Genomic DNA, 13249 nt, shown 5'->3' with positions numbered 1-13249 from the left:
TTAAGTAAAGTCTACTACTCCACGAAACTTATTGCATTCCTGATACAAGTAACATTAAGGAAGTCGTGAAAAAATCAACAAGATTCCAGATGCGGATGTTATTACTGCAATATGTTATATAAATAATATTGTTAAAATATTAAAATGAAAAATAAATCATTACATAACCTTACCGTTTGCTTTAAGTTCGCATTTATAGACTAGGGGGAAAAAAGACTGACGTATATCACGGCTTGCTGGAGTATAGTAAACACAGAAAACATTTTATAGCAACAATGTTGAAGAAAGATATTTTGGTTTTCCGAAGTTGCCGTCATTAAACAGAAACCAACATGGAGATTTCATTGCAACTAATTAGAAATTCGTCTTTCAGGTATGTAATAAACGATCTTCGCACAAAATAATGTACGATACACGAGCGGTATGTTTGTTTTCATGTTCTCGGGAATTAAAAAAACTCAACTACGTTTCGCTTTTTCAATCTTTTCCTCGACCATGAAAATGTCAACATACCGCTCTTGTAACGTACATACCAGCCACACACGCTCAAGATGGCTGTTTCTGGAAAGAAGGCGATGAAACGTATGCATATCACTGGATTGTTGGTAATATTAAAAAACTAAATACATATTGTACCGAATGGGTTAAATAAAACATTGTTCTGTTTGATGGCATAATCAGATTCGTGCCTTAAAATTTGTAGCCTACATATTACTAAAATTGAGATATACATTGTGTCTCCTATGAGAGACGTTAGGCTTCTAGATTTTGAAGTAAAAATTGTTATTGTTGTATCACTTACTTACTTACAAATGGCTTTTAAGGAACCCGAAGATTCATTGCCGCCCTCACATAAGCCCGCCATCGGTCCCTATCCTGTGCAAGATTAATCCAGTCTCTATCATCATATTCCACCTCTCTCAAATCCATTTTAATATTATCCTCCCATCTACGTCTCGGCCTCCCTAAAGGTCTTTTTCCCTCCGGTCTCCCAACTAACACTCTATATGCATTTCTGGATTCGCCGATACATGCTACATGCCCTGCTCATCTCAAACGTCTGGATTTAATGTTACTAATTATGTCAGGTGAAGATGTTGTATCACATATTATGAAATAAACTGAATATTCAATCTGAGTTAATGTAATTAATTTACAATACATTGAGTCCCAAGGTCTCCTATAGGATACATCAGTTTTGAGTTAATTTCATGATTTATTTTTTTCGTAAATTTTTCATCAATACACAATTCATTTGCAACACTATATTAAAATTTCATAGATTTCTGAATTCCAAAATTTTCCACAGGGCTGAGGAGGTTAATATAGGTCTATGTATTGTTAAAGCAATTCAAATTTTAATGTAGAGTATAATTTTCTGTGTTAATATTCCTGATTATTTATTTAAGTGTTCCATTGAAAAGTGTGATCCCAAAACTCGCTCAGTCCATTTGGTTATTTTTTTATGATTTATACATGTACACTAAAACCTCTGCTAATCGAAATGAAGGAGGCTGACCACATTTCGGATAAGGGAAATTTCGGATAATGAATGTTTTTAATCTTATTTAGAGTTAAAAGATTAGAAACTGACTCACGAGTTGCCTAATTCCGTGACATATTTAATAAAGTCTATATTTATGTCAAAATTGTAATAAAATTTTCAAATAAATCCTAAATGACGTTATTTGGACCTTTAGCTACAATTTTTACAACATTCAGTGTCAACAGTTTCACAAGTTTGGTATATAATATATGATTCTTCATTGTTATACAGTGGCTCCTAAATCCGTGACAGGGATCCAAATTCCGTGATAGTGGTTTCCTAATTCCGTGAGAGATATCCTAATTCCGAGATATTAAAATAATAGAATAAAATAAATATTTGTATTGGATTTACAGTTTTGGTTTAAACATTTAAATACTTCTTAATCTGTATTGACTCTCAATTTTAATTTTAGTTTTGTCTGTATTGGATTCCCCTCCTGAGCACGAGTCTTACTCATTCAGGAGAGGGCTAGCTTATTCCGTCGGATCCCGGCCATTTAGTCACTCATAACGAGTGCACCTCTGCACATGTGTGGACATTGTGCCAACTGTCATACATCTATGACGCAGTGCATGAGGGTAGGCCACTAGAGGGAACCCAAGAAGTGGAACTTATACTGAGAGGATTCGATCCGGCAACACGTAGAGCTGAAAACCCGGCTTCAAATCCCGGTACCGGAGAGAATTTTTCTCTGTTCCACTCTTCCATCATCAACTACACTATTGATTGTTCCGTGCATTACAAACAAGTAGTCTTTTTTCCTACGACATTCATTTCATCATGTACATAAAACAGCTACACTTTTAATTGTTTCGTACACTACAAGCAAGTACTATTTTTTTTCTACGACATTCATTTCATCATGTATAAAACACAGCTACAATTTTAGTTGTTCCGTACACTACAAGCAAGTAGTATTTTTTTCTACGACATAGTAGTATTTTTTTCTACAGACATTCATTTCATCATGTACCCGGGTATATAAAACAGCTACAATTTTAGTTGTTCCGTACACTACAAGCAAGTAGTATTTTTTCTACGACATAGTAGTATTTTTTTCTACGACATTCGTTTCATCATGTATATAAAACAGCTACACTTTTAATTGTTCCACACACTACAAGCAAGTAGTATTTTTTCTACGACATAGTAGTATTTTTTCTACTACATTCATTTCATCATGTATATAAAACAGCTACAGTTTTGATTGTTCCGTACACTACAAGCAAGTAGTATTTTTTTCTACGACATAGTAGTATTTTTTTCTACGACATTCATTTCATCATGTATATAAAACAGCTACACTTTTAATTGCTCCACACACTACAAGCAAGTAGTATTTTTTTCTACGACATAGTAGTATTTTTCCTACTACATTCATTTCATCATGTACATAAAACAGCTACACTTTTAATTGTTCCGTACACTACAAGCAAGTAGTATTTTTCCTACGACATTCATTTCATCATGGATATAAAACGGGTACACTTTTGATTGTTCCGTACACTACAAGCAAGTAGTATTTTTCCTGCGACATTAATTTCATCATGGATATAAAACGGCTACACTTTTGATTGTTCTGTACACTACAAGCAAGTAATATTTTTCCTACGACATTAATTTCATCATGTATATAAAACAGCTACACTTTTGATTGTTTCATACATTACAAGCAAGCAGTATTTTTTACGACATTCATTTAATCATGTTTATAAAACAGCTACACTTTTGATTGTTCCATACACTACAAGCCAGTAGTATTTTTCCTACGAGATTCTTTTCATCATGTTTATAAAACAGCTACACGTTTGATTGTTCTCTATACTACAAGCAAGTAATAACATTTATTTCATCATGTAATAAAGCATTTTATCTTATCCAATTTGAGATGCTTCTGAATTCTCTAGATTTTTCTTATGCAATACATACAGAAGAGACGTAACACGAAGGTGATAAAGTCGACATCTTTATAACTTTAGATGTCCGTGAATTGGCAGCTAATTAGTGTAAGATGATTTATAAGCAGTAACTGACTAATGACAGAGCTCGTGATGAATGGCTGATAATGATTCCAAATATGGTGCGTGATGGAAGTGAAGTGATCCTGACAGATAGGTGCGGTCGAGCCTTCTGTTTTGGCCTATGAATGACAGGACGAGAGAACCTCGACTCTTATCTCAAGACTTCCTTTCAGAAGGTCGCAAATCACAGAGCGTGCGGGTCAAAGCAACCGGAGAGGACACCGTGATAATGCGACAAAGTGGCGCAGTCTTTTGTCGTCGATTCGGCAACTACAATTTTCATTCAAAATTTATGAATTTTAAACTAATTACATTAACATGCTTACAGTACTAACATCTGTACAAAATTTGGTTCCATTAGGGCTAGAATTTTTGAAATTATATTTTTAAAATATATTTTATATTGACGTCCACTAAAATACTTCTTGCTACAATGTTTTCAAAATTTTCAGCTCAATTAATTAGCTTTTGAGCTCAGTCTAAATAGAGAGTCATAATATTTTTTTAATTTCATTTGGTGCCATTAGGACTAGAATTTTTTAAATTATATTTTTAAAATATATTTTATATTGACGTCCACTAAAATACTTCTTGCTACTATGTTCAAAATTTTCAGCTCACTTAATTAGCTTTTGAGCTCAGTCTGAATAGAGAGTCATAATATTTTTTTTTTAAATTTCATTTGGTGCCATTAGGGCTAGAATTTTTGAAATTATATTTTTAAAATATATTTTATATTGACGTCCACTAAAATACTTCTTGCTACAATGTTTTCAAAATTTTCAGCTCAATTAATTAGCTTTTGAGCTCAGTCTAAATAGAGAGTCATAATATTTTTTTTAATTTCATTTGGTGCCATTAGGGCTAGAATCTTTTAAATTATATTTTTAAAATATATTTTATATTGACGTCCACTAAAATACTTCTTGCTACAATGTTTTCAAAATTTTCAGCTCAATTAATTAGCTTTTGAGCTCAGTCTAAATAGAGAGTCATAATATTTTTTTTTAATTTCATTTGGTGCCATTAGAACTAGAATTTTTAAAATTATGTTTTTAAAATATATTTTATATTGACGTCCACTAAAATACTTCTTGCTACAATGTTTTCAAAATTTTCAGCTCAATTAATTAGCTTTTGAGCTCAGTCTAAATAGAGAGTCATAATATTTTTTTTAATTTCATTTGGTGCCATTAGAACTAGAATTTTTAAAATTATGTTTTTAAAATATATTTTATATTGACGTCCACTAAAATACTTCTTGCTACAATGTTTTCAAAATTTTCAGCTCAATTAATTAGCTTTTGAGCTCAGTCTAAATAGAGAGTCATAATATTTTTTTTAAATTTCATTTGGTGCCATTAGAACTAGAATTTTTAAAATTATGTTTTTAAAATATATTTTATATTGACGTCCACTAAAATACTTCTTGCTACAATGTTTTCAAAATTTTCAGCTCAATTAATTAGCTTTTGAGCTCAGTCTGAATAGAGTCTCATAATATTTTTTTAATTTAATTTGGTGCCATTAGGGCTAGAATTTTTTTAATTATATTTTTAAAATATATTTTATATTGACGTCCACGAAAAGGCTTTTTGCTACATTGTTTTCAAAAATTTCAGCTCAATTAATTACCTTTTGAGCTCAATCTAAATAGAGAGCCACAATATATATATATTTTTTTAATTTCATGAATTTACCATTACAATTAATCTAAGTGCAATATGAATAGGCCTCGAAAGAACTTCATTTTTCATACAAACGCTAATTAAATTTTATTTATCAACATTAAATTTACCTCTGTGAGAAGTTTCAGATTAATCTGACAATAACTGTTGTTCATGGAGCTTTTTCATTCAAGAAACTGCTTAAAATTTTAAATCCGAGAAAACAGCATTAAAAAGAAAAGAACATTCCTCTCAAATCACCCACGCTACGTACAGTATGTTCAGCCTCATTTGATTATGTGGGATGGTACCTTAGAACGGTGAAGATTTTGGATTACAACAGAGTTCGCCTGTTATAGCCACAGAGGGAATTTTATATATATTTTTTCAATTTCTTTTTTTTTTTTTTCTATTACAATATAGATCCTAAATAAACATCACGTAACACAGTTTGGAGGACTCTCAAATAGGAAATGAAACCATATTATGAAAGTAGAATGTTCAAATATAATTACGAACATAAAACAAAAAAGTGGATTTCCTTAATTTTTCACCAATATTTCACAATACTTTCCCCTAAAGAAATATTAACATACCTTCGAAGAAGAATTCGACTCCGGTTATCATAGCTACGACTTGTAATTCTCAACGAAAACATTTTTGATATGAATTATTTCGCATAATACAGTAGTTTAGATCTTAAAATATTGACGATAAAACTTCAAGAAGTTCGGTCTTGTACTGGGGCGCCATCTCAGAAAGTCGACAGGCACATTTTCGAGCCAGTTTTGTCACGCCTATAGTTTCTAAACTACATGACATAATTCAATGAAGTAATCGACGATCGACAGATGAGGGATCAATGTATCCAACATGACCTTGAGTTGAAATAGATGACGTCATGTAGCAATACGTAGGAGGGGAGAATTTGAGGCACGAATTAGCGAGTCGTGCGTCAGCCGACACAGTGTAATTCGAGAATGCGAAGCGATAGAACGTTCACAGTAGTGTCAAACGATTCTTAGCGAATAGGGCTATAATCTAAATTGGGTAACAATCAGCAATTGATAAGTTATATTGGAAAAATTCGTGAGTGAAGTTGAGTAAAGTGAGAAAATTAAAAATTTCAACATTTGCAGCGCAAATGGGAGCGGTCGTATAAGCAACGGATAGCAAAGTATCGAGCACGTTGATTAATAGAGCAACCGACATGTTTACTCTCAGTGCAAACAACATGGCTACTCCCAGGATTCTCAGCACAGCCAAGATATGCCGGGTTTTCAGAGTAGGCCTAATCTGGAAAAGAGAGATGTTGTCACTGCTGACGTTTACCTTAACAGCGAAGTAAACGGCGATCGACAGACGAAGGAACTATGCATCCAACATGACCTTGAGTTAGAGCTGGTACGTCATGTAGGATACGCGAGAGGGGGAATTTGAGACACGAATTGGTGGGTCGTCTGTCAGTTGAGGCATTGTAACTCGAGAATGCAAAGCGATAGAACGTTTGCAGTGGTGTTAAACGATTCGTAACAAATCAGTCTATAATCTAAATTGAGCAACAATCAGCAGTTGCCAAGTTTCATAGGAAAAATTCGTGAATTGAATTGAAGAGAGAAAATTCACAGTATCGAGACATAGCCCTATGCAGCACAAACGGGGGGTGAGCTTATAAGCAACGAGTTTTAAGTTACATATTTTTACATATTCTGGTGCATAATAAATATTTTGTCATAGATTACGTATTTTGAAAGATATTGTATATTTTGAAAGAATACACTTTTTTTTTTACCTATTTTCCCTCGACTTAAATCAAAAGTTATACGATGAAAGAGTAATGGAACGGAGAAAAATTCTCTCCGGCGCCGGGATTTGAACCCGGGTTTTCAGCTCTACGTGCTGATGCTTTATCCACTAAGCCACACCGGATACAACCCCGGCGCCGAATAGAATCGTCTCAGATTAAGCTCCAACTCTTGGGTTCCCTCTAGTGGCCGCCCTCTGCACTACGTCATAGATGTCTATGAACGTAGGACCGAAGTCCACACATGTGCTGAGGTGCACTCGTTATGAGTGACCAGTTGGCCGGGATCCGACGGAATAAGCGCCGTCTTAAATCACGAAGTGATTTACGCATATCATATATTATTTTAATGTACCGAAGTACATATGATATTTCCATGCAGATATTCCATTACTCTTTCATTGTATGATGACGCAGAATATTTGCATGGAAATATCATATGTACTTCGGTACATTAAAATAATATATATATATATATATATATATATATATATATATATATATATATATATATACAAAAGTTATACGTTTTAAAATTGTTTATAAAGCTTGTCCCTTGGTTTCTAATACATAAAAGTAATTTAAGAATTCAATATCATAACGTATTGTCAAAAAAATTGACATCCCTCTGTCATGCTAACATTTTGTGTATCCCTTAAGAAGTAACGGTAAAGTAGGAACAAATACCAATGCGAAGGGTGGGTCATTGTACTGCTACCGCGGTGAAGGAAAGAGTGAAAATTATTCTGTGGGTACGACTATTTGCCACAAACAATGTTATTCAATGTTATAAAGTTCGTTACACTGAATAGCTGCACAATTCTACTCAAATTTATGTAAAATGATTACTTTCTTTGCATACCCGAAGTTCACGATCTCTATAAACATTTTTCAAGGATGTAAATCTCACGTAAACTATAGTTTCGAAGGATCATTTGAATATTTCCATATTGTTCCTGCATTTTCGCCTCAGAGAATATCATTGTAGGTCAGTTGGATAGTTACCAACATTTCAAAGTAGAATAAAATTGTAAGGGCGCTTTAGTCGTTTTGAGAATTTTGTTTACGAAATTAATCCCTCAATTCCGTTAAGGTTCCTTAATATAGGCTAATCAGAAATAGACTTTTGAGTATTTCACTCTGTCCTGGAACTTAACACTTTCAACGTTTTGAAACAACATGAAGATTCCATCATCAGAGCAAATAGGTAGACCAGAGGGGAGGCCTATTCTGTTGGCCTAAGATCACCTTGTTCGGCAGTTTTTTGTTTTGTCAGAAAAATTAATCGTAGTCGGTAAGGTTTGAATCCACGATACTTTGATTCAGTGGCAGAGCGATAACCACTGTTCAAATAAAGAATGACGGCGTACACTTACAAGCCGGAGTTTGTGTAATTTCATAGTATTGTTTGTTATGTTATACTACTTTATTCCTATGTCCACAAATCAATCCATTGCAGTCAACTCTTAGTAAACACAATCACCATAGAAACGATTCTGACCAATGATATCACCGCGAAGACTGGCCCGATGTAACAGTGCGAGGAAATAAACAAAACAATTAAAGGAGATGGCTTAATAAACATGTGGGTGAAGTAATCAGTTTAACAATGAATAGATCAGTTGAACTTTGTCACTGATCTTACAGATAAGCAAACAAACATTTGAATGCTCTCGTATACCTAATGAGACAAACAAGAAATCCTGCTAGATAAACAAATGAACGCCGACACAGAGGTTGAATTTATTGGTGAAGGATTTTGGTTCGTTGTGTTAACAGAGTTAAGTTGGTTATTACGAAGATTGATGGGACAGTGGCGTAGTTTATAGATTAGCGAGCGAACTCGTAAAGAGATGTGAGTTCGAATCCCACTTGAAATGACACAGTGGGCGCGATTTCATAGTGCTGTACGATGTGACCAAGGGACGAGCTGTATCGGAAGCAGGTCGCTGCTGTAGGTTTGTTGTTAAATTACAGACCTACCAACTTTCTTGCATAATGCGCGAGTCACTAGTAATAATTAGCTCATAACTTCAGTTCTTCTGCAGTGACACGATAACATTAGACCAGGCATGTCAAAACCCTGCACATTGTGCACTTGTCTCTGTGCAAAGTGCAGTTCCTATTCCCCTACCTGGAGGGAGAGAATCGGCTTGGAGGGGAACGCGACAGGGCTGTACATTACCTGCAATAGCAGAACAGCTTTGGTTTCAGTAACACAGATCAGTAAGGGTGTGCTCATTGAGCTGTGATTGTGAATGCGTTATGGAAATAAAGTGAGGAGTCCACAGATATAACGAAGAAGACAAATCATGAATCATAACATAATTATTATAATGTTTTCCTCAGCCAACAGTAATTATTTTAAAATGAAAGGCTTTCATCATATCATGTGGACCTAATAGTGATGTGAGAATTTAAATCAGATTAGTAAAGTTCTCAAAATATGATATTCGCCAGCTCTTATTTCTTAATCAGTACTCTCACGGCAAAACAAACATGACAATGATGTTGTTTTGGAGTCTGTACTAACACAGCCATCAATGGTTAGACGACTTACAATTTTTATTTGATAAGCTGATAAGTGATGAGAATATAGTGAGGAATACATGTGAGGGTCTAGAGGTTATAAGGGAAGGAAGAAAGCAACTATTTGTAAGGCGGAAAAATTTTCTGGAAATATAATATATTATGGCGAATTTTCCATGTCACGTTACTATATTATCTTAATATACTTACATTAATAAATCTTTAAACCTGACATAAAGAAAATGTCCTCGCTTCACAGCTTGTGAAGTACTCTTTTAACTCAATTCAGTAACGCTCCCAACTTGCTGATCGCCTACATGCTCTCAACGTTTTCCAAATAAACTGTATGTAAATTTAAATTCAAGCTTAATTTATCCAATTTATTAATAATAATAATAATAATAATAATAATAATAATAATAATAATAATAATGTGAATTTATATTAATATACAGCAAGGAAATGATTCCAGTGTAAAAGCCTCACAATGTTCTATTGCATGTAGGCCCTAATTGGGAGTAAAATATTTGTTTAACATTTGTGCACCAATGGTCCCAATATTGCTGGAACAGTGAAAGAGTATTACTTTGAAATAATCAGTACCTACTGCGTAAAATGAAATACTGTGTTCGTTTTTTGTTGTTTCGAAATTACTGCAATATTTATATTTTCTTCAAATACTGTATACAAATCATGTAAATAAATTATTCTTTACAAACGACTGCTTTGTGAATTGTAACTGAGTAAGTCTATTGTTTCTTGTGTTACAATTATTGTCAAATATAAGACACTGACAATAATTGTGTTTTTTCCTTCTGCTAAGTATGTTTATAATGTCCAAATGTCAATTTAATTGAACACTAGAAGTGCAGAACAGATTCTTGTACATCCCTCCCGCTAAGAACTGGTAAGAGCAACATATGAATGACGCAATCTGCACAGACCGGCGTTCCGCGCACATACACTGCACTTCCAGTGTCTGATTTCTGACATGCTTGTATTAGACATTTAGAAGTGTTTTCATTAACTTTCGTTTTAGTTATGTTTAGTTCCGTTACTATTATTATTATTATTATTATTATTATTATTATTATTATTATTATTATTAAAAAGGGTTCCATTTATTTTTAGTCCGCAATCCGAACAGTAAGCAATTAATATATACATTAGGGCAGAAGAAAGTGTTGATATCAGGGTGGTAAATAATTTATATATAGGCTACATACTCGTAGTTTACAAAATGCGTCGCGTGTCTCTACTGTCTGTAAGGAGCAGAGAGAGTGAACATCCGACTCTTCTCAATAGTAGACCTGCTTAAGTGGCGTGAGGTTGTACCAAAATTCCGAAAACAAAAATCTAACAAAGAATAGATAATAAGGACAACTGAATTCAGAAGAGCGTGGGGAAATTGTGTTTGACTTAATTGATAATTATATTTTTTGCAAATTTGATATTTGTTCCGAGTAAATTAATTTGAAACACAAGTAATCCTGTAAATGTAAAATCTATTATGAGTTAATTCATACGGAGCGGACTGTACAAGCAGCCTCTACAGTAACTAGTCGAGCGTGCACACAAGCATTTTGTAAACACAGAGCTCTACGTACGATGCAGCGTAGCCTATAACCAATATTTATTTCAGGCCTACTCATAAGTGGTGACACCAATAAGACATCATTCATGAGAAGACAGGAGATAGTACGTAGGGTGACCAATTCCTTTTCCCCCTCTGACACATTGTCAAGTGAGATCTACTGCCTGATAATAGTATATTAGTCAGAACCTCAATCAGACATATAAAGAAATAATTTATAATACTTACAGTCTGAATAACTTTAATTAACACTTAAATATTGGTTCGAGAAACCCGTCATAAATGAAAGAATAAACCAATCAGTCAATAATTCGATCAACCAATACATTATTCAGCCAAATAACACACTCAATTATTGAAACAACCAATTACATAATACTGTACAACCAATCAACCAGCACAAAAAATCAATACATTGAAACCGAGTCATGCGATCATCCACTGTTGTAATACAGTGAACTATTCAACCAATAGGCCTCAAATAGTCCAACAAACGATACAAGTAATCAATCGATCAATCAATCTTTTTGTCAGTGAACCAGGTAGGGCATACTATAGAGATGAGCATTTCCTCTCTCGATGTGTGAATTCTACCCCTCCCACTAACTCTTAACTGAACACAGAAGCTTGTCCTTCACTTGCTGCTGAACACTTTTCTATGTTATTTGTATATGACATCAACGATTCATTCATTCATAGTGTTCTGCCCAAGAGCAGGTCTTTCACTGCAAACCTAACATTCTCCAGTCTTTCCTATTTTCTGCCTTCCTCTTTGTCTCTTCATATGACCCATATTATCTTAATGTCGTCTATCATCTGAGATCTGCTTCTGCCCCGAACTCTTCTCCCGTTCACCATTCCTTCCAGTGCATCCTTCAGTAGGCCGTTTCTTATCAACTAGTGACCCAGCCAATTCCTTTTCCTCTTTCTGAACAGTTTCAGCATCATTCTTTCTTCACCCGCTCTTTCCAACACAGCTTCGTATCTTATCCTGTCTGTCCATTTCACACGCTCCATCCTTCTCCATATCCACATTTCAAATGCTTCTAGTCGCTTCTCTTCACTTCGTCGTAATGTCCATGTTTCTGTCCCTTACAATGCTACACTCCACACAATACCAACGATTATGCGGTGATAATATGAAAATTGTGTCTTACAGTAGTTGAAAAGATAGAATCAAACTTACTACTTGCAATAGCTTTTAAGGAACCCGGAGGTTCATTGCCGCCCTCACATAAGCCCGCCATCGGTCCCTATCCTCAGCAAGATTAATCCAGTCTCTACCATCATATCCCACCTCCCTCAAATCTATTTTAATATTATCCTCCCATCTACGTCTCGGCCTCCCCAAAGATCTTTTTCCCTCCGGCCTCCCAACTAACACTCTATATGCATTTCTGGATTCGCCTATATGTGCTACATGCCCTGCCCATCTCAAACGTCTGGATTTAATGTTCCTAATTATGTCAGGTAAAGAATATAATGCATGTAGTTCTGCGTTGTGTAACTTTCTCCATTCTCCTGTAACTTCATCCCTTTTAGCCCCAAATATTTTCCCAAGAATCTTATTCTCAAACACCCTTAATCTCTGAATAATTCGAGGAAAAATTGTTCCGGAGCCGGGTATCGATCCCGGGACCCTTCGCTTAGCGCGCGAACGCTCTACCGACTGAGCTACCCCAGGAACTATACACGACACCGTCACAATTTTACTTTTTATATCCACACAACTCAAATGAGCTGACAAGACGCCAGAACTCAACTATGAGTGCACACAATACTGTGTGACTTAATTTGTGGCTTTCTGTTAACGTACCTCCAGTAACGAATGTATTAGGCCTATACAAATCTGGCTTTCAGGTAGTAGCTCCCTGTAAAGCAGATTTGGATAATTTCAAGGAAAAATTGTTCTCTCTCTCAAAGTGAGAGTCCAAGTTTCACACCCATACAGAACAACCGGTAATATAACTGTTTTATAAATTCTAACTTTCAGATTTGTTGACAGTAGACTAGATGACAAAAGCTCCTCAATCGAATAATAACAGGCATTTCCCATCAAAACAAATAATTATCACGATTTCGGTT

General features: G+C 34.7%; 1 protein-coding gene and 1 non-coding gene across 3 annotated transcripts in view; one reads left to right on the top strand and one right to left on the bottom strand.

Moving 5' to 3' along the window:
- The window catches only part of LOC138706525 (sialin), a 182300-nt gene that overhangs the window by 42509 nt on the left and 126542 nt on the right, over positions 1-13249 (top strand). The gene's annotated exons all lie outside the window — the stretch shown is intronic.
- Positions 12776-12849, bottom strand: TRNAS-GCU (transfer RNA serine (anticodon GCU)). Its single transcript has one exon. It is a non-coding gene; the product is annotated as a tRNA-Ser (tRNA).

This window comes from Periplaneta americana, chromosome 9 (genome assembly GCF_040183065.1).
Source record: "Periplaneta americana isolate PAMFEO1 chromosome 9, P.americana_PAMFEO1_priV1, whole genome shotgun sequence".
Classification (NCBI taxonomy): Eukaryota; Metazoa; Arthropoda; class Insecta; order Blattodea; family Blattidae; genus Periplaneta; species Periplaneta americana.
This window is presented reverse-complemented; position numbering and strand designations above follow the sequence as displayed.